Below are 23,950 nucleotides of genomic sequence, written 5' to 3'. Positions count from 1 at the left end.
TTTCCCAAAAGACCGGACAATGAGAGAGAAATGGGAGCGCTTGGTCTACACAGGCTGTGCACTGAAACCGTGCAAAGCTCGTGCAGCCTGCTGGCACTTCCGCAGGTAGCGTCACGAATCTGGCTCCAGACTCCCTTGGGATTTTTCCAGATGCATTTTGTTATTTTATTTTTTTCTGCTGTAGACAGATGGCCTTATGCAAAATTACCCTTCTGGATGAGTGTGTAAAGGGACATACTTTCATATAAAAAAAAAAATTGGTCCAGGATATGCACTTGAAGGACTTCATGCTCACAGTTCATTCTGAAGTAAACAATTAGGCTATGTTCACACTGCAGGCTGAAGTGACTCAAATCCGATCTTTTCGCCCATATGTGACCTGTATCCGATCTTTTATTGACAATATGAATGACACAGATCCGATTTTTTCAAATCCGACCCAGGCCGTTTGGATATGTGGTCCTAATTCCGATTCCTATCCACTCTTTTCATATGCGACTTCAGTCTGAACCGCCAGGTCGCATTCATCCGACTTACACATCATCAACAAGCCACAAACGTCACTATTCTGCGCTGAAGTAGGCGGCGGGTCTCTCAAAAAAAGTTACAACAACATGGCGCATAATCACGGGCGCAGATAGAGGGGGGGACGGGTGGGATTCGTCCCACCCAGATTTAAATTCACTTCGTTCGGTCCCCCCCACTTATAGGGAGGAAAAAACATCTATGCTGTCTTTCTTTGCATAAGGCAAACCTCACGGAAAAATCAAAAGACTAATTACCATTCGGTTTATTGAGGTGCACGGCAGTGTATACATAGTTGCAACAACTCACATAAAACAAAACAAAGACTGATATTCGGTTGGTTGAGCTGCGCAGACTGCACAGGTTGCGAGCTCGAGCTTGGTTGCTATGGTAACCCACAACAAGTTTGACAGGCATATCGGGGTTGGGGTTGGTTTGCTGGCAGCTTTGTCCCCCCCAGTTTTTTGTCCCCCCCAGCTCAAAAAACGTATCTGCGCCCCTGCGCATAATGTCAATGCAAGGGACGGTTCGGGCTGTGAAGGTTCTGAATCTTCTCAATGGAAGGACGCAGAGGTTAGGGAGCTCATTTCCATTTGGGGGGATGCAGCTATTCAAGCTAGATTGGATGGGTCATACCGCAACCGGGCGGTTTTACTTCCGTAAACACTGGCCATGCTCACTGCGTGTGACGTCGTCGTATCCTGCAATGCGCATGCGGAACACTTTTAGGTCGCTTTTCGTTCATACTGAGGATCACATACAAGTCGCATATATTTGTTAATGTGAACAACCTCACAAAAAAATCGGATTTCACAAAAAAATCGGAATTGAGCATTAAGCCTTGCAGTGTGAACATAGCGTTAGTGTATGCTTGTCTGGTGTCACCAAGCTTTTGGTTATTGTACTGTTATTCTGGTTTTGACTTAGTTTGTATTTTTGGATTTTGCTCTTTTGTCTTTGCCTCTGATATCATGTTTGTTCCTCGCCTGACCATTGCCTGTTTTTTGATTCTGACTTTGCCTGTTTTGGATTTGTCTGCCAGCTTTGCCTCATTAACAGTCTTTACTGCTTTTACATCTGTCTGTTGCCTACATTCCTGGTACCATAAATTAATGGCCACTAATAGTGCTAATAGTTAAATACTACTATTTTTTTAATCTCTGTTATTAATATCATGACATTTGCAGAATTAATAAATGTAGGTTAGACAAAAAATATGAATTAACTTTAGACAATTCAAAGTGAACAGTATTAACAAGGCTAAATTCATCTCATCTCATCTCATTATCTCTAGCTGCTTTATCCTTTTACAGGGTCGCAGGCAAGCTGGAGCCTATCCCAGCTGACTACGGGCGAAAGGCAGGGTACACCCTGGACAAGTCGCCAGGTCATCACAGGCTGACACATAGACACAGACAACCATTCACACTCACATTCACACCTACGGTCAATTTAGAGTCACCACTTAACCTAACCTGCATGTCTTTGGACTGTGGGGGAAACCGGAGCACCCGGAGGAAACCCACGCGGACACGGGGAGAACATGCAAACTCCACACAGAATGGCCCTCGCCGGCCCCGGGGCTCGAACCCAGGACCTTCTTGCTGTGAGGCGACAGCGCTAACCACTACACCACTGTGCCGCCCCAAGGCTAAATTAGGTGACCCAAATCGAACCACTTTATTAGATTAGATGAGATTCAACTTGGTTGCAAAGTGCAGGTACAAACCCAAGGAAATGCAGTTAGCATCTAACCAGAAGTGAAAAATGCAGTATTATTTACAGATAAGTGCCAGGAATAAGTACTGCAGCATAGTGATGCTATATGTTACAGTATATACAGCTGTTTGCAATCCATATTTACAGATGGGAAGTGGACAGGATTGTAGAGTATGCATGATTGTATGTACAGTTAGCAGCAGTTATCCCTATGTACAGATGTTTATATGTACAATAAAGTGGCAGTGTGTGCAGCAGCAGTATGAACGTATTTACAGTTGTTTATATGTACAGTAATATCGCATCAATGGCATAGTTTGAGCAACAATTTAAGTGGTCTATTTTGTGCAAGAGATTGATAGTGCAAATGACATGTTAAAGTGCTGAACAGTGCAGGATGAACGGAGTGCTGTTAGCAGAGTGGTGGTGTGCAATTCAGCATGGTTCAGGGAAGAAAGTCCTCCTGAGCCTGTGGAAGTGGGGGCATCAGTAACGTCTGCCAGATGGGAGGAGGGAGAAAAGTGCATGGTTCAGGTGGGTGGCATCCGTGATGTTATTTGCCCTGCCCAAGCATTGCTTGTGATTAAGTGTTCTCAATTGAAGGTAACTGAGTGCTGGTAATCCGTTGGACAGTTTTCACCACACGCTGGAGTGCTTTATGGTCTGATATGGAGCAGTTGCCTTACCAATGTGATGTTTCAAAAATGGGTTTTGTAGGTGGTTAAGCCATTGATGCATTACATTACAGGTATTTAGCAGATGCTCTTAACCCCTTCGAGCACAAGGAAAAATGCTATGGAACTTCATGCTATGGAACTTCATGTGTACAATTGTACACATTATGTCTGAAGAGGTTATCCAAAGGCTGCGATAGCCTGGTGACTTTTCCAGGGTGTACCCCGCCTCTCGCCCATAGTCAGCTGGGATAGGCTCTAGCTTGCCTGTGACCCTGTAGAACAGGATAAGTGGCGACAGATAATGGATGGATGGATTATCCAAAGGAATGTACAACAAGAGCAAAAGTTAGGTACAAGAAGTGTTGAACTTCTAGAAAAGAAAGTTCAAATGCCAAATGAACAAGTGACAGAATAACACGTGTAATATTCTACTGAAAAATATTACACAAAGAAAGGACCATGTTATATGCTAATAAACAGTTTTAATGCTATTGTAAACTGTATGTTTCATATAAAAAATGACTGTTGAAAATATGTCCAGAATATCATTTTTATTTATTACACATCCTTGAGTTAGCTGAGAATTTGGGATGCTGGAAAACAAATATTCTAAAAGGGTCTCAAACTCACAATTATAGCCTATAATTAGAGTTAATCTACATTGTTTCAAAACAGATTTTTCATTCTATAAATGATGATATGAATTTATTTATTAATACTGATATATTAGCACTGCAGTCATGATATTGATTAACAAGTAAACGAGAAACCTTTATTATTCGTCACATGCACACTTCAAGCACAGTGAAATTCATTCTCTGCATTTAACCCATCTGAAGCAGTGAACACACGCACACACACCCAGAGCAGTGGGCAGCCCAGAGCTACACCACCGTGCCGTAAAGCAAATGTTAATACTACTGTTGGGCTTTGCATTGAGAATTGTCCAAAGTTGCACCATTAGTTTTTTGTTAACCTACACTGTGTACAAAACATAACATAAATAATCTTCACTGAGACTGTACATGTTTTGATATTAATATAACTTAAGACAATAATTTAGCAAAATATTAATATGGAAGGATGAGCATTATAGAAGAAGAAGAAACCTTTGTCACATGTACACTGAAATTCATCCTCTGCATTTAACCCATCTGAAGCAGTGAAAACACACACACAGAGAGCAGTGGGCAGAGCACCCAGGGGTCAGGTACCTTGCTCAAGGGCACCTCAGCCCAAGGCCACCCCACATCAACCTAACTGTATGTCTTTGGATTGTGGGGGAAACCAGAGCACCCGGAGGAAACCCACACAGACACAGGGAGAACATGCAAACTCCACACAGAAAGGCCCTCGCCAGCCGCTGGGTTTGAACCCAAACCTTCTTGCTGGGAGGCGACTGTGCTAACCACTACACCACCATGCCACCCTTATATGGCGCCGAGTCTGTTAAAAGTGGTCATAGAATGCATTTATTCAGTATTTGAAATTGTTCTCTGATGTCCAAATAGAAGATATGTGACATTGTTTTTTGAAAAAAAAAAATGCTGAGATGCAGTTTTCCATGTCCTTTTACACCCATGTGATTTGACCCTATAATGAAACAAGCTGTACAATGTTATATATAGTTTTAATTTAAAATAAAATATATTAACTGAACTGTCTTAAACTTCTGAGTTCATTTAAACTAATAGTAAGTAACTTTCAGCTGTGCAAGCCCATGGAAACAAAACGTAAACTTGAATACGGGCTGGTATATGCAAATTTTGGAGGTGTAAATATTAATGACTGAGTCTTGACTGTCATGAAACACTTCAAGATTTTGGAATTGGCTTGTTTTACTGCTCTCTTTTGCATATGCAACATTTCCATTTGAAAGAGGATACAACACAGTGTTTGAGGTAAATGGTATATCAGTTCCATATAACAAACTCCTTTTTCAGCAGTGCCAAAGTAAATACAGATTTCCATTTTTTTGGCATTTTTAGCTGGGATAGGCTCCAGCTTGCCTGCAACCCTGTAGAAGGATAAAGCGGCTAGAGAAAATGAGATATTTTATTCCTTCCTGAAGTGTTATGCATTAGTGCATGTATTAATTACAACCCCGATTCCAAAAAAGTTGGGACAAAGTACAAATTTTCAGTTCAAATTTTCAAAGTACAGATATTCATGGGGCTCGAACCCAGGCCTTCTTGCTGTAAGGCGACAGCGCTAACCACTACACCACCATGCCGCCCGCATTGAAAAGTGAAAATATAAAATTAACACACCTATTCTGAAGCCTGCTCCCAGTTATTCTGTAGCCCAAACCCTCGAGAGTTGTCACACCATCCTTTTCACATTTGAGTATTTAAACTGTGTTAGATCTGTCTGCAATAAAGCCAGTGGTACATTATATCTCATTAGATTAAGATGAAGGATAGGGTTTTTTTTAATTCTTAATTCTATAATTTATTGTCTCATGTTGCTGTCTTTTCCAACACATGAACCAGCCAACTAATGTTCAGTAACATATTCACATCATCCAGTTCCCCCCCGCACTCTCCTTCTCTTGCTCAATTATCCAGGTGTGAATACATATATTTCTGTTCTTTGCCTCCATGTTTCATGCAGCTCTCCTGGTTTAGGCCAAATTACCTGCCATTTCAAAATGGCAAAAACTTATTCAGCCCTGTTTACCACTTAGTGTGAATAATGAATTTGACAATTGGAATTGCTCAGGAGTAATGGTACGACTGGCTTTGAGCCCTGTTTCGTTAGGCTTGGCTGAGTTTTTTTAATTATATTTTCTTCCCCATTTTTTGCCTCTCTCTCCCTATTTCAGTCTTTCTGTTTGATTTTTTGTTTTAAATAATCACTGAATTTGAAAGGAAGGAAGTTGAAATATGACATACTTTAATATTGGTTACATTACTTTGGGTTGGTGGTTTTATATGAGCCATGCAGCATGGAAAAACAATACAGCATGAAAATTTTGCATGAATAAAGATGTTGGTGCTGGTCAGAGTGAAGTCAAGGGCTTCAGAATAATGGGCCTCATTTATCAGTCTTTATGAAAGTTGTGAGTCTGTATGTCTAAATATTTTTGCAGACCTAAAAAAAAAGGATTTACAAATATTTCTGTAATGTGGATTTTCTTTGTACTCACATACATATATTGATAGATAGCAAAATAATAAGTACCTTCATGAAACAACTAATCATCCACATAGCTGAATGACAAAATGATAAATAATGCGTGAAAGAGTACCTCCTATGCATGACATGCTAAATCTTCCAGTAATGCAGCTCAGCCATTGCAACTTGTCAGCTATAGATTCACTTTTTATATGACCCTATTTTTTTGTCTTCATTGAAAAAATTTGTTCAAAATCTTATTTGTTTTAAAATATGGATTTGTTTTGGGTTGCTTTTTTTCAAATCATTAATATGAAGTGTCTGAAAACCTTTCATAAAATGTATGTGTGTTTGTGTGTGAGAGATTTTGAGACATACCGTATAAGCTGTTTAAATCTGACAAGGTAATATGTAGTTAAAATTGCAGTAATTCATACAAGTTAGCAGAAAGGCATGTGTTAGATTCCATCACATGCACAAAACTTCAGAAGAGTACTTACACTGTCAAGTCAATGCTTGAACCTTTTGTGTGAAGAAGATTGTTCGCTAAGAATTAGAGAACAAGCTGATATGGAAGCAGGTGCAGGTTGATAATGATGATGGTGATGATGATGATATTATTATTATTATTATTATTATTATTATTATTATTATTCAACAGACAAATCCAAAACATAATTCAGTGGCAAGGTCAAAGTCAGGTAAGGGTCAGACAATGAGAAAATAGCAATATACACTGTCCAACCAAAAAAGGTCACCATTTGGATTTAAATTCACAAATAAGAGCATTTGATTAGATAATTACTGCAGTGATTAATATGTTTTGGCTGGCAACAATTCTTTTAAGCCGAATTGATACAGTGAGTACCTTGTAGTTCCTTCATCAAGCAAAAAACACAAATAAAGAGATTGCTGAAATTACTGGAGTTGGGTTAAAAACTATCCAACACATTATTACAATTTGCCAGGGAGCATAAAGATTTGACTCTAGAGCAGGGGTCATCAGACTATGGCCCGCAGGCCGACTACGGCCCGCAGGCCGACTACGGCCCGCCACCCCCCTTTGACCGGCCCCCCAGCCCCTCTGCCCCCCCACCACTTGAACCAGCCCTATGAGGCAATCCCCAAAAGTGGTCATGGCCTATTTTTTTTTAAATTGCTTTTTGGCAAATAATAACATGTCTGCATCTTGTATTTTGTTGATTTTATCAATTAAAATTGATATTTAGTTATAAAATGAACTATTCGTATTTTCCGAATTTTCGTCATATGCTCGCGATTAAGCAGTGACAGGCAGCACACGCGCAGAGAACTGTCAGTGTTCAGGACAGCTAAATGGCTAGTGGTCAGTGAAAAGTTGACAGAGAGTGCAGAGTTTTTAAAGAACAGTGGACCACCGATTATTTTTTCGTTCAGTGTAAGGACCGTGCAGTTTGTCTTGTATGTAAAGAAAGTGTGTCGGTTTTCAAAGAATATAATCTGCGTCGTCACTACGAAACCCGCCACAAAGAGTATGCTAGTTTGCGAGGGCAAACAAGAGAAGACAGGATTCGGAGGATGAAATGCGGACTGGCTGCACAACAGAATGTATTCCTTCGCCAAACCCAGATCAACCAGGCTGCTGTCCGAGCTAGCTATAAGGTAGCTCATCTACTAGCTACCCATGGAAAGCCGTTTACTGATGGGGACTTTGTTAAAGTATGCATGCTTGCTGTGGCCGAGGAGGTGTGTCCCGACAAGAAGGATGCGCTCAACGCAGTGAGTCTCTCCGCACCTACTATGACCAGGCGAACCAAAGATTTGGGGGACAACGTGTATGACCAGCTGAATGAGAGAGCATCAAAATTCGAGTTTTTTGCTTTGGCCATGGATGAGAGCAATGACGTGCAGGACACAGCACAACTGCTGTGATCTATTGATCTATTGCTCATATTATTATAATTTCACTGTTTGTTTTTTTAAATGTATTTATTTTATGGGCCTATTTATTTGACCTTTATTAAGTGCTGCACACAATTATTATTAATATTATTAATAATATCAACAGGCCTACCTACAATTTATAATTTTCCACTCACCTTTGCCAGTGTCAATCACCTCAACTAGGCAGATGTTTCTTACCTTGACAGCTTTGATGTTATTTTTATTAGAAAATAAATAAATGGAATATCTGTGGTATTTCAAATTAAAACAAAGTGTGAAGACTCGATTACTACTTTTGCAAACCACTAGTAAAGATAAACAAATATGTGCCAGGAATCAAGTGTTGATATATTAGTGTGGATATATTAGTGGGGATGGCTGTGCCAGGCTAGTAATCTCTACTACACAATGAGGCCTGCTGGTGGTCATATTTGTCTGGGTCATACAATTCTATGTTATATAGCTGACCCGACCCCGGCCCCCCATCACAGTCAGGAACAACAATGTGGCCCCCAGAGAAAAAAGTTTGGTGACCCCTGCTCTAGAGCAATGAAAAAAAAAAATGTTATGTGATGAGTTCAGATCTACCCTATTCCAGAGTGATGGAGTGTGTCAGGGTAAGACGGGATATGCATGGAATGATGCAACCATAATGCATAGTGGCCACTGTACAAACCTCTGGAGGCAGTGTTATGATGTGGGGTTGCTTTAAATGGCCGGGTCTTGGGTCAGCAAAATTACGTGGCAATAAAATGAAGTCAGCTGATGACCTGAATGTACTGAATGGCCAGGTAATCACATCAATGGATTTTTTATAGGCATATTCCAGGGCGGCAATGCCATGATTCGTTCGACTCAAATTGTGAAAGAGTGATTCAGGAATCACAGGGAATCATTTTCAGACATGTATTGGCCACCACAGAATCCTGAGCTTAACTCTATTGAAAGTCTTTGAGATGTGCTGGAGAAGACTTTATGGAGTGTTTCAACTCTCCCATCTACATTACTAGATCTTGGTGAAAAATGAATGTGACTCTGGATGAAAATAAATGTTGTGAAGTTGCAAACGGTTGTTGAAATAATGCCATGTTGTATGTTTGCTGTAGTCAAAGCTAAATGCAGTACAACAGTATATTTGTATATTGAGTATGCAAATCTTTATTTGGCCAGGTTGTATACATCAAGAGCAAGAACAGAGTGCAAACACCAGGAAACAAAGTAAAAAACCAGAGTAAGAAACTATGAACAATCAAGGCTTGGCACAGTCTGAGGACAATAATAACAAGCATTTACTTTGCAAGTGTAAGTATGTGTGTAGTGAGATTCCAAATATACCATGAGGTCTGATTGCATGAAATGATGAACAGGTGTGCATGATTAAAAGTCTGTTCAGTGTGGATTTCAACATATGCGTGGTGGCCATGCAGTGTGTTTTGGGAAGTGTTGGGCTGTGTGGATTCTGGTGTCGACATAATAAACAAATTCAGTTAATTTTTTTCATCTTCAGGAACTTTTCAGTAAGGTTTCAGTAAATCTTCAGTAAGGTAATAAAGAAGATCTTCCTCCTTGTATTATTATTGCAGTGTTATTTCAAAAGTGTTGCACATCAAAAATAAAGATTCCATTTTTATTTGTGCAGGTGAGTATATTCTCATTTTATCTCCCTATTGTTTTCCAGTCAGTTTCTGGTCAATTCGGATGGAGGAACATGACAGACTTTGAAAGGGAACACTTGTAACCTGAGTGGGCATGGATTCATTTATAATAACTTCTGATTGTTTCTTTCTGGCATCATGACCATCTGATTTGGTAAATGGTCATACATAAAGTAGACACATGGCATACCACAGAGTTCCCTATGTGCCAGTGAGCTCTTTCTAATCATAGCAGTTGTCTTGAATTATACTCATTATTAATCTGCTTGAGCAGCTCACCCATTAGTTTTCCATATTTACTATAAGAAAACATTCAGGTAGAGGTTACTTCACTGAATAAGTCATAAGAGTTGAATATGTAAACAGATAACATGTTGTAGGTGTATTATGAGGTGTTGTTCTGTTTTATGTGTTCTCCCTGCTCAAAACACATCCACAGCATGTGAGGAAGTTTATGTAGGGCTAAGTGGCACTAAGCAACCAAATGTGAGAACAACAGCATTATGTAACAATAACTTGTTGCATAAGAATACTTGCCCTTGGTTCTCACTGCTTGAACAGGGTTCTCCAGGGGAGGGCAGTTTATTTCAGTCTGTCAAATCACTCTTTTTTTTTTTGTCCTCCTCTGCTCCTGACTGTCCCTCAAAGACATTGTCTAACTAAAAAGTCTGTGCCTGCCCCTCCTGCTGTGCTATGATGACTTACTCAGGTGCTCTGATCACCCCTCACAGAGCTCCCATCACTTCAGTGTCCACATCCTAGTAGGACATGTCATCAGACATGGGACCTGTACTGCTGACAACCCAATTACCCAAATTAGCCTCTGTCCACTGCCTTCATTAAACAGCATCTAATGGCCTTAAAACTGCTAAGTCACCTCTATAATACAGACAGAAAGGTTATCAGACAATTTGTCAATGCTGACATTTTTATCGAGAATGGAAACAGGCAGTCATGATTGAGGTAGGATTGTGACTACTTTTATGTAGATTTTTTATTTATTTATTTTTTTACCATATGATTCCTGGACTTCATTTGATGTACAAAGAGGTTTATACTATTAAATAATGAAAAGGTTATTTTTTGATAACACCTTTCTGTAATTCCAGAAAATGTGCCCACAGCCTGATGACAAAAAAAAAAAAAAAGGAAATGAGTATTGTATGAGAAAATGAGCTAATATATTAAAGCATTAAAATCCAAGCACAAACAGTCAGGCTGTGGGTTCATGTATAGTTCATTCTCAGTTCTGAGTTGTAGGCCTTAGGGTAGAAATTAACTTGAGAAAAAGGTCAAATGTAAGTAAAAATGAAATTCTTTATTGCCTGCTTGGTTCAGTTTCAATTCATTTGATTTAGCAATGGTCACAATAAATCATTTCCTCCAAGTGGTGTTTTCTCCAGCATGTCTTTTAAAAGATAACCATTTCTGAGCCTTTAATGACCTCTCCAATTAGCCTAGACCTTCTATTCATTTAAAACAGCATGATATAAGAGCTGGAAGGTGGAGGGTGCAAGGTCATGGAGAACTCTTTCCCATTGTATGCATCCCCATTTTCTCCAACTTACCCACTTCTGACATTAGTCAACTTTATTTGAGCACTCCTGCAGAGGTGTATGTGGTATACAGAGCAAAAGTATTCACAAATTCAAGTGAAGCATGCCTCCCTTCTGCTCCTTTGCTTTATTCTCTCACTAATTAGTTGTTTAAAAGAGCTCAGAGTGGACATGTATGGCTGGTCTAGCCAGATGTTATGGCCCTGTGCTTCACCCCCAAGGAGGCACTTTGCTTACTAGAGAACAAGAATATCATGCTAGCATTGACTCAGTTTAATGGCTTACTTTCCTGGTAAGTAATTTCCCTTATGCTTGTTTAGTATGTTATATTAAACTTCAAGCAAAAGTACCTTTGTTCCTCCTGAGCCTTTTTTATATATATATAATGAGACAAATTAGTGACTTAAACTGCAAATCTATACCCAGCTTAACAGCATTTTAAGGTGATTTGTTTTCATTAAAATAAAGCCAGAATTTTGTGTTTAGACAACTGAACAAAGTATGCTTCAGAAGGTGCATTAATAGCAGGAGTTTCAGCAAAACTGTACACATGCCATCCAGCCACTACTTAAGTGAGGATATGGGCTTGCCATTCCCACCACAAATGCTTATCACTGCTAAAACAATTAAATTTTTTTTAAATTATTAATCTCTTACATGACATCACAAAAAAATATATCTTAATCGAGGTCATGCATCACGTTGTGAAACAAAGTGCTTACAGTTATTTGATATGGTTTGTGGTCACAAAATTATAGGTGCTAGATACAAAATTGCACCACATTTCCATTTCTGCCAGATCAATAAAGTGGGATCAAAATAGCTAGTCCATTGTTTCAATGCCACATCAGGAGGTAGAATATTTAACTTCATAAAAATAAGGGAACATTGCTTATCCAGTGATTAACTCTGAATTATTGGTGAAAAATCTTGGACCAGTTGATGTGAAATCAAAGGAATGGTATGGTAAAAGACAGTTCTATGGCTACCTGACAGGAGGCCTTACAACAAATGAGTTAGTCTTGGTATAAAAATTAGATGAACAGATTTCTTGTCCATATACGAGAGCTCAAGCTTAAACTAGTAACCATTCTAACTGCTTACATGTGTAGCAGGACTGTGAGCCTCTATGTAACATTTGTGATTATTTTAGGCATAAACTCTATCAGAAACACATTTTCATCCATTGCCATTTACTCAAATGTACATCAGCCCACTGTTTAAAGTTAGACTACGGCATTAACCTGTCCTAATAGCCTAATAGGGCAGTCTTTGTGGAAAAACTATTCGTATTAGCTTTCCAAAAAATGCCAATCCAAATAACTGTTTTTCATTCCCTTTGACCCCAAATGCTCGAGTTAGAAAGCCAGAACACACATTTGGTAAATGTATCTCTTCTAGTACTCCTCAGAAGGCTATTAAAAGGACTTGCTCTGTTAAATAAACAGACAAACACACATTAGAAGGCTTCAGGAAATGCCGTAAGTGACACTCTTTGGCATACACCATTAAGTATATGAAGGCAAGGCTAGCAAAACTGGGCTGGAAAGCCCTTCCTCTCTCTGGAAGAAAAATAATTTACATAAATAAGGAATAATAATTATTATTTTTCCCCCATTCATATTATGTGCTGTTAACCTGCGGCTTGAAGTGAAATTTTAAGATGCTGGTGGTATCACAGTGTATCACAGTATGTATGTATGTATGTATCTATCTATCTATCTATCTATCTATCTATCTATCTATCTATCTATCTATCTATCTATCTATCATGACTTGGCCTTTATATAGGTTTGTGGCTTATTATGCTGTCAGGACTAGATGGAATATTAAAACATTTTACTTTCATCATGGGGGCGGCACGGTGGTGTAGTGGTTAGCGCTGTTGCCTCACAGCAAGAAGGCCCTGGGTTCGAGCTCCGGGGCCGGCGAGGGCCTTTCTGTGTGGAGTTTGCATGTTCTCCCCGTGTCCGCGTGGGTTTCCTCCGGGTGCTCCGGTTTCCCCCACAGTCCAAAGACATGCAGGTTAGGTTAACTGGTGACTTTAAATTGACCGTAGGTGTGAATGAGAGTGTGAATGGTTGTCTGTGTCTATGTGTCAGCCTTGTGATGACCTGGCAACTTGTCCAGGGTGTACCCCGCCTTTCGCCCGTAGTCAGCTGGGATAGGCTCCAGCTTGCCTGTGACCCTGTAGAAGGATAAAGCGGCTAGAGATAATGAGATGAGACTTCCATCATGTATATAATGAAGACTTTGATTGGCTCCATCAGTGACTTGAAGGAATGAAAATGAAGAAATCAGTATGCATTAATGTGAACAATTTTTATTCTGCAAACTGCAGCGTAGCAAAAACAGAACTAAAATAAAAATAGATATATTATTTGTTTCATTTGTTTGGGCTGAAGTAATCTGTCATGGATTTGAGATCGATGCAAGTGCATTTGACGAGTTTATTAAAGAATATGGAAGACATATTCCAAATATGAAGCACAGTTGTAGTCAAAACAGGCAAGAGTCAGGTGATCATCAAACAAGTATAGACTGGTCCAAATGATACAATGCATATACTTTTCCAGAACAAACGAAACATAAGGGTTAAAACATACAGACCATTCAGGGAGTAAACTGGAACAAGTAAAGGTGAGAATTAGACAATAGGGAACTAACCAATGATGAGGCAAGGGAGGAGACACAAACAAACACACATGGTCATGTAAGCAAACATAGAGCAACATGAAGTGTTTGCTGTAGCGGTGTGGGGCACACCAAGAGGAACATGCAGTGCTCTGCATAAGGGGGAATTATGTGACAAGAGTATGTTGTGGGTAATTAAAAACTGTGTTATAAAGTTATCATCATTAGTAAGGAAGACATTTAGGGTGAATAGGGGTCCCCTCTCAATACACTCTGCACTATGCTTTATATCACTTTTAGTGGCAAACACTTACATAATTTGCTGTCTGCTTTACAGCTGTTGTTTCAGTGATTCCATACATTATGGCACCATGTGAAAAATTCAAACTTTATGGGAAATTAAAAATGGTGTACCAGATGAACCAGTATATTGCCCAGCTCTACGAGGGGTCATGAATAAATAAAATTAACACATATGACATAAAATCTGGTGTGGAATTCTTGCTTGTCCAGTTTGTAGATCCATTCACTGCTATGTCAAGTGATTACACAGGATGTTTTTTTGGGCAATTCTAATAGTGCTATAAAAGTAATAGTGAGTTACCAATGGGTAGAAAAATTGGATTTAGCCATTTCATTCAATATCCAGACCAGCCATCACTGAGTATATGTGATAAAGTTAAATATAAGTAATAAGTATCCAAATGAGGATGCACTCAGGAAGGAATAATTTTGAAGTAGTCAAAACAATATAAATTGTATTGGCATTGATGGACCTATGATATCACTGGTTATTTTAGTTATTCCTTGTACTTTGTTCTAGCTAAAATAAGCTATCCTAAAATGTTATGTACGAATATCATCTTCCACTAATTATTTTCTTTTTTCTTCCTTTTCCTCTCTCTTCTCTTCTGTTCCATGTTTCATATTTGCTGAAAATTATTTATCTAAAAGACTGGAGTCTACAAGTGCTTTCTACGGCCTCTGAGCTATTTTCCACTCGGGCAACCATGAAGTTATATTGGCACTAAACATATGGCGAGTCCTATGTGAAGATACACTTGCAGACTGTGCCGGGGATTCAGTTGTCTAAGTGAATAACAACATGGTGGATTCTGTGCTTGATTCATGCCTGCACACAAGAATTAGTGTTTTTGCTTTTCCTTCATAACCACTGAGCTGTAACATTTCAGCAAACCCCCCCCCCCCCCCCCCATGCCTCCATTGTTAGGAATGGAGGTGGATAGGGAGATGAAATAGGCCTTTGTGTGAAAATAGAGAATGGAAGTGCTTAATATTATAAATACGAAATTTGGCTTTTTAAAAGTTGTGTGAGCAAAACTTTTTTCTTTTTTTTTTAAACAAACAAAATCAAGCCTGTATTACATTTTGCTAAACAAAAAGCCAGTCTGTAATTTGCTGCATCTGAGCTCAGAACATTGCGCACTTTCATTTCAAACATTTATGCGCAGAACACTGCACATAATTCATTTTCTTCCTGCAAGTTCAAATACATTAAATAATAAATACATAAAACACAACACTAGATTCCATACTTAAGCACCATGTTATGCACTGAATTCAAATAATGAAAGTTGGAGGTGCTGCACTCTAGTTATATGGGTCCAGAGTGAAGCATGATTTTTTGTTTCCATTTCACTCAGAATTTCATTAATAGGTTTACTAGATGTGTTAGAGCAGAGAAACCATGTGGGACTGTGGGATGTGGATTGGAGTTGGACATTTATAATCTACAGGATCTATGTAATGTACATAATGGCTGCTTCTAGCTGAGGTTAGGCAGGTTTTGTATATGGCAGGGTTCAGAATCTTTAGCTTAACTTGTCTGCCACCAGGGAGGACAAGCATTAGACCCAACTCTCAGGCTAGGGACAGCTTCAGTATATAGATGTCTATAGGAAAAATATATATTTATAGTTAGTTTATTCACTAGATGTATGATGAGTATTAATCATTTGTAATGTGACATACTAATTTCAAAAGTTCGGAAGGTTTGTTATAGTGGTGTGTCTTAGTGCTTAATAGTGCTTTATTTATTTATTTATTTATTTATTTATTTATTTAATAATGCATTATTTAAAAGTAAGTAAATGGAACTGCTTTTGATTTTTAGAAATAATCTGAGACTGAGCTGAACAATATGTGATTTCTTGCAAAACACATCAGAACTACAATGAAACAGTATGTATGAATTTGTGTCAGATTCTGACATATTTCCACTTGAAGCTTCTGTAGTTATGTATGATCCCATGTGGAAACCCTAAAGATTTGCTGATCCAAGGATTCTCATTCACAATGTGTTCATACCAAACAATTATTGCTGCTTGCCTTCATTCTCATACACCTGCACACACTGTGCCAGTCAGCAAAGGAAGAGAGTCTGGTTCCTCTCCAAGGTTCTTCCTTGTGTAATCTCATAGAATTTTTCCTTGGCACTATTATCTTTGGCTTGTTCATTAGGGATTTAAATCTACATCCAAATTTTGTAATATTGCTTTGTGCAAAACAGTATCTATCATTAAAAGCACCATACATTTTTTTAAAGAAAAAAAACTGAACTGAGCTAAACTTAATTTAGTTCATTTGTTTTGCTTTCATTAGAGCTCTGTGCATACAGTTTTGAGTACATCTACTGACATTAGTAGAAGAACACTAATCTAAGAACAACAGACGATCCCCATCTCCTAACATCTGCTATTCATGAGCTTCACTACAGAAGTCACAAAGTCAGAAGTATGCATATGTTCTAAATCACACTGGGGATTTAAAGTAAGTCAGTGGAAAAAAAATGTAGGCAGTTTATTTACATTAAAAAAGAGGCTAGTTTGTATGACATTCTACAATTAAATGCAATGACCGGCAAACTAATTCTGCTGGTGGGAGTAAAGGGACGAACATTTTGCATGAATCAGCATATCAAGGTGAAGGAAAGTACATGGTGGCAGATGGAGTGAATTGCGTCCAAAGTCAGGGGTCCAAGGTACTGTCCTCTGAGGTATTAGGGAATTTGCAAGCAACCGGCAATATATCACACTCGCGTGGACAATCTTTTTTTTTTTTTTTTTTTTTAATAAACGGACTGTCCAAAAGGAATTACCTGAAATATATTTGATTTACACGCACACATACAGTGGTGCTTGAAAGTTTGTGAGACGTTTAGAATTTTCTATATTTCTACATAAATATGACCTAAAACATCATCAGATTTTCATACAAGTCATTAAAGGAGATAGAGAAAACCCAATTAAATAAATGAGACAAAAAATATTATACTTGGTCATTTATTTATTGAGTAAAATAATCCAATATTACATATCTGTGAGTGGCAAAAGTATGTGAACCTTTACTTTCAATATCTGGTGTGATGACACCCCCCCCCGTGCAGCAATAACTGCAACTAAACATTTCTGTTAACTGTTGATCAGTCCTGCACACTGTCTTGGAGGAATTTTAGCCCATTCCTCTGTATAGAACAGCTTCAACTCTGCGATGTTGGTGGGTTTCCTCACATGAACAGCTCACTTCAGGTCTTTCCACAACATTTCGACTGGATTAAGGTCAGGACTTTGACTTGGCCATTCCAAAACATTAACTTTATTCTTCTTTAACCATTCTTTGGTAGAATGACTTGTGTGCTTAGGGTTGTTGTCTTGCTGCATGACCCACCTTCTCTTGAGATTGATTTCATGGACAGATGTCCTGAAATTTTCCTTTAGAATTTGCTGGTATAATTCAGAATTCATTGTTCCATCAATGATGGCAAGCCGCCCTGGCCTAGATGCAGCAAAACAGGCCCAAACCATGATACTACCACTACCATGTTTCACAAATGGGATAAGGTTCTTATGCTGGAATGCAGTGTTTTTCCTTTCCCCAAACATAGCATGTCTCATTTAAACCAAAAAGTTCTATTTTGGTCTAATCTGTGCACAAAACATTTTTGAATAGCTTTCTGGCTTGTCCACGTGATCTTTAGCAAACTGAAGATGAGCAGCAATGTTCTTTTTGGAGAGCAGTGGCTTTCTCCTTGCAACCCTGCCATGCACACCATTGTTGTCCAGTGTTCTCCTGATGGTGGACTCATGAACATTCACATTAGCCAATGTGAGAGAGGCCTTCAGTTGCTTAGAAGTTACCCTGGAGTCCTTTGTGACCTCACTGACTATTACACACCTTGCTCTTGGAGTGCTCTTTGTTGGTCGACCACTCCTGGGGAGGGTAACAGTGGTCTTGAATTTCCTCCATTTTGTACACAATCTGTCTGACTGTGGATTGATGGAGTCCAAACTCTTTAGAGATGGTTTTGTAATCTTTTCCAGCCTGATGAGCATCAACAACACTTTTTCTGAGGTCCTCAGAAATCTCCTTTGTTCGTGCCATGATACACTTCCACAAACGTGTTGTGAAGATCAGACTTTGATAGATCCCTGTTCTTTCAATAAAACAGGGTGTCCACTCACACCTGATTGTCATCCCATTGATTGAAAACAGCTGACTCTAATTTCACCTTCAAATTAACTGCTAATCCTAGAGGTTCTCATCCTTTTGCCACTCACATATATGTAATATTGGATAATTTTCCTCAATAAATAAATGACCAAGTATAATATTTTTGTCTCATTTGTTTAACTGGGTTCTCTTTATCTACTTTTAGGACTTGTGTGAAAATCTGATGATGTTTTAGGTCATATTTATGCAGAAATATAGAAAATTCTAAAGGGTTCACAAATTTTCAAGCACCACTGTAAGATGCGAGATAGTTTCAGCTGCATTTACCCTTGTGCACTTGGTCTTTAAACCTTACAGTTTTCTGAAATGTATAACTTGAACTGCTTCCCTGATATACTTAGATCCCCAGTAAATGTGGCAATTTACATGACATCTTCATGTGAAGTTGAGGAAAGCAATGTTTTGCTTGCTTGTTTGTTTGCTTGCTTGTTTGTTTGTTTTTATTGACTGACTGACTTACTTACTTGCTAACATTGTTCTAGACGCTCCCGTCTATTCACCTGGCTAACGTCCGCTCTCTGGCCAATAAGATGGACGAACTGCTGCTCCTCAACACAATCAACATGGATTTTAACAGATCTGCTGCCTTGTGCTTCACCAAAACCTAGCTTGGTGAGCACATCCTGGACACTTCTCTCCACCTGCCTGGATTTCACCTGCACTGAGTGGACCACGAAACAGAGCTCACGGGGAAAACAAGGGGAGGCAGAGTCTGCTTTTACATTAACGAAGGTTGGTGTACTGATGTGACAGTTCTAAACAAATCATGCAGTCCTCATCTGGAGTCATAATTCATAAACTGCAAACCGTTTTATGCTCCGCGAGAGTTTTGTTAGGACTAGGACTGTTTTGGCCTCTAGAGGCCGCTGTTATTTCCTTTTCATGTCGTGTTTATTTTGGCCTCTAGAGGCCGCCACTGTTCCTGTGTTTTGTGTTTGTGTTAATTGCCTAATTATCTTCACCTGTGTCCTTAATTAGTTTGTCTATTTATACCCCTGAGTTCAGTCCTCTTGTCACGGAGTCTTTGTGCTGTTATGTTTATCTCCAGTTTCCTTTGTACTGTGTTTTTTGATCTTCTTAGCTTTTGTATTTTTGCACTTTGCTTTTCTTTTGGATTATACTCTTTGGTTTTTTTTTTGTCTTTTGTTTTGCCCTGTATATAGTGTATATAGTTTAAATAAACCTTTTGATTCTTTTTCTACTTCTGCCTCACGCCTCTGCATTTGAGTCATCCCCCTGGTGGCCTAGTGGGGGTTTGCTGGATTATCACACCAACGAACCAGGTTCGAATCCCAGCAAAACCCTAACAGAAAGACTCCGTCATGACCGACTCAGCAGAGGCTGCTTCAACTGTCTACCCGGCCAACCTTCAGGGAATTATGGCAGCTTTGACATGCTTCGGAGCGACCATGGACGCTCATGGACGTACGCTCACCAGCCAACGTGAGGCCCTCGCTCGCCACGAGGAACTGCTTCAGCAAATTGGGAAAACCCTGGCACAGCTGACATCTCTGCCTGCATCTCCTGCTCCTGATCCAGCTCCCACTCCTGCTCCAGCTCCCACTCCTGCTCCAGTGCCTCCTGCAATGCTGCCTTCTTCACCTCGCGAACCCAGCCTTCCTGCACCACAGAGGTATGACGGCAAGCACAGTGAGTGCCGAGAGTTCCTTACCCAGTGTCAACTCACCTTTGAGCTTCAGCCTACCACCTACACTACGGATCGCCGCAAGATTGCCTTTGTGATCACCTTATTAGCTGGTAAGGCGCGAGCCTGGGCTACTGCTATCTGGCAAAGACAGGGACCTGAGTGCTTTGATTTCCAGCTGTTTTCTGAAGAGATGCTTCGGGTCTTCGATCAGGCAGACATCAGTACCGACGCAGCCCGAAAGCTCATGTCCATCTGGCAAGGAGGAAGCGTCGCAGATTACGCCATCTCGTTCCGAACACTCGCAGCAGTAAGTGGATGGAACGAGACTGCCCTGGTGTCAGCCTTCCACCATGGTCTGTCTGACCCCATCAAGGACGGTCTGGCCTCTATTGGATGCCCAAGTGACCTCGAAACCCTCATCTCACATGCTATTCGTCTGGACAACAGGATGAGAGAACGCCACCAAGCCTTGAGCCCCCCCAGCCTCCCTACCTCTACCTGGAGACCATCTACCTCCTTCAGTGACTGTCCAGAACCCATGCAAGTGGGTCGTACTCGCCTCTCCGCATCTGAGAGGGAGCGCAGAAGGAGGGACAAGTGCTGCATCTACTGTGGCAAGCCTGGTCACTTCCGAGCATCATGTCCCGAACTCTTGGGAAAAGGACCGCCCCGTCCAGCCGAGGGAGGGTTGTGACGGGGCCTACCCTCTCTCCCGGACTCCCTGGCCAAGGAATCTACATCCCGGTCTCCATCTCCTGGGGTGAGTCTGTCCACTCTTGTCAAGCTTTGATAGACTCAGGGGCGGCTGGGAACTTTATGGATATTCACTTCGCCCAAAGCATCAATATTCCGACTGCACCTCTTGAAGTCCCACTGTCTGTGTCTGCCCTCGATGGCCAAGCGTTAGGTGATGGAAGAGTCACCCAAGTTACTTCTCCAGTTTTCCTCCAGTCTCAAGGTCACAAGGAAGAAATATCCCTGCACCTGATTCCTTCACCTGAGTTCCCAGTTATTCTAGGCCTTCCTTGGCTTACTCGCCACAACCCTCGCATAGACTGGGTAACAAGCCAGGTTGTGGAATGGGGCCCTGCATGCCATGCCTCTTGTCTGCTCTCTAGCTCTCCTGTGTCTCCTGCCGAGCCCCCTGATCTCACCGAGTTATCTCAAGTTCCCACAGAGTACTGGGATCTCAAGGAGGTATTCAGCAAGAGCAGGGCCGCTGTTCTTCCTCCGCACCGGGCCTACGACTGTGCCATCGACTTGCTCCCTGGGACTACCCCTCCTCGTGGCAGACTGTTTTCACTCTCTCAGCCAGAACGCAAGGCCATGGAGGAATACCTCAAAGATTCCCTGGTCTCTGGGTTTATTCGACCCTCCACTTCACCTGCTGGAGCCGGCTTCTTCTTTGTCGGCAAGAAGGATGGGGGGCTCCGACCATGTATTGATTACAGGGGCCTGAATAAGATCACTGTGCGCAACCGATATCCCCTTCCGCTGATGTCCACAGCTTTCGACCTGCTCCAAGGCGCCACCGTCTTCACCAAGTTGGACCTACGGAACGCATACCACCTCATCCGTATCCGACAGGGAGACGAGTGGAAGACTGCCTTTAACACCCCGTCTGGGCACTACGAATACCAGGTGATGCCCTTCGGACTCACCAACGCACCAGCTGTTTTTCAGGCCCTAATCAACGACGTCTTAAGGGACATGATTAACCTATACGTTTTTGTCTACCTCGACGACATCCTTATCTTTTCCAAGACCGTGCAGGAGCACCGCCACCATGTCCGCCAGGTTCTCCAGAGGCTGCTACAGAACAATCTGTTCGCCAAGGCCCAGAAATGCGAATTTCATGTTCCCGAGGTCTCCTTTCTGGGATTTATTGTACGGACAGGCCAACTCCAAATGGACCCTGCCAAGACCCTGGCCGTCCGGGATTGGCCTACTCCCAAGTCCGTTAAGGAGGTTCAGCGGTTCTTAGGATTCGCTAACTTCTACCGCAAGTTCATCAGGAACTTCAGTTCTGTGGCAGCACCCATGTCAGACCTCACCAAAGGGACAGGTGGATCTTATGGCTGGTCTCCTCAGGCAGAAAAGGCGTTCAAAGACCTCAAGGACCGCTTCTGCACGGCACCCATTCTGGTTCTCCCGGACACCTCCCAACCATTCATCGTGGAGGTGGACGCCTCGGACAGTGGTGTCGGCGCGGTGCTCTCTCAACGTTCGGAAGGAAAGCTGCACCCCTGCGCTTACTTCTCCCACCGCCTGAGTCCTGCTGAGTCCCGGTACGATGTGGGGGATCGAGAACTGCTAGCGGTCAAACTGGCCCTTGAGGAGTGGAGGCACTGGCTGGAGGGAGCACAACATCCATTCCTGGTTTGGACTGACCACAAGAACCTGGAGTACCTCCAGCAAGCCAAGAGACTGAACCCTCGACAGGCTAGGTGGGCCCTGTTTTTCAGTCGGTTTGACTTCACCCTCTCATACCGCCCCGGCTCCAAGAACACCAAACCTGACGCACTGTCCAGACTGTTCTCTGCCACTAACAGGGAGAATGAAGTCGGGCCTATTATCCCTGTGTCCCGGATTGTGGCCCCTGTCCGCTGGGGTATTGAGGAGGCTGTCCGACGAGCCCAACGCCAGGACCCCGGTCCTGGGACGGGGCCACCAGGCCTCTTGTACGTCCCACATCAAGCCCGGGCCAAGGTTCTCCAGTGGGGTCACTCTTCCCCTCTCACCGCCCACCCGGGAGCTCGGAGGACCCTGGACTTCCTGAAAAGACGCTTCTGGTGGCCTAACATGGAAAAGGAAGTAAGGTCATTTGTCCTGTCCTGTGAGGTTTGCACCAGAACCAAGAACCCACGACAGCGTCCCCAGGGTCTCCTGCATCCTCTGACCATTCCCCGGCGTCCCTGGTCCCACGTGGCAGTCGACTTTATCACGGGTCTCCCTGAGTCACAAGGTAACACGGTCATTTTGGTCTTAGTTGACAGATTCTCCAAGGCCTGCCGCTTCATACCACTGTGCAAACTCCCCTCTGCTCTTGAAACTGCGAAACTTTTGTTTAATCATGTCTTCCGAGTCTTTGGTCTTCCACAGGACATCGTCTCAGACCGAGGGCCCCAGTTCTCCTCCCGAGTGTGGCACGGGTTCTGCAAGGTCATCGGAGCCACTGCCAGCCTCTCCTCTGGGTTTCACCCACAGTCCAATGGTCAGACGGAGAGGCTCAACCAGGACCTGGAAACCACCCTGCGAGGCCTGGCTATGGATAACCCGACATCGTGGAGCACCTGGCTGCCATGGGCGGAGTACGCCCACAACACCCTGCAGTCATCGGCCACCAAGCTGTCGCCATTCCAGTGCCAATTCGGGTTCCAGCCACCTCTGTTCCCGGACCAGGAGGAGGACGCGGGGGTGCCCTCGGTCAACCAATATGTGAGACGGTGTCGCAAGACCTGGAGCAAGGTCAGGAAGACCCTCATACAGACCTCCAGAACCAACCAGACTCAGGCCAACCGCCATAGAAGACCTGCACACGCTTTCCGCCCTGGGCAGCGTGTTTGGCTGTCCACTAAGGACCTTCCACTGCGGGTGGAGAACCGCAAGCTTGCTCCTCGCTACATTGGCCCCTTCAAGGTGGTGCGCAGGGTGAACCCTGTCTCCTACCGGCTCCAGTTGCCCCGGACTCTGAGGATCAACCCCACTTTCCATGTTTCCCTGTTACGGCCCGTACTGACGTCTACGTATGCCCCTGCCCCTAGGAACCCCCCACCCCCCCGCATCTTCCAGGGGCAGACTGTGTTCACTGTGAATCGCCTGCTTGACTCCCGCCGGGTCCGCGGCGGGTTGCAATATCTGGTGGACTGGGAGGGCTATGGTCCTGAGGAGCGCTGCTGGGTTCCTGCTCGGGATGTCCTTGATAAAGAACTATGTCGGGACTTCCATTCGGCCCATCCGGATCGC

Source organism: Neoarius graeffei, chromosome 1 (genome assembly GCF_027579695.1).
Source record: "Neoarius graeffei isolate fNeoGra1 chromosome 1, fNeoGra1.pri, whole genome shotgun sequence".
Taxonomy (NCBI): Eukaryota; Metazoa; Chordata; class Actinopteri; order Siluriformes; family Ariidae; genus Neoarius; species Neoarius graeffei.
This window is presented reverse-complemented; position numbering follows the sequence as displayed.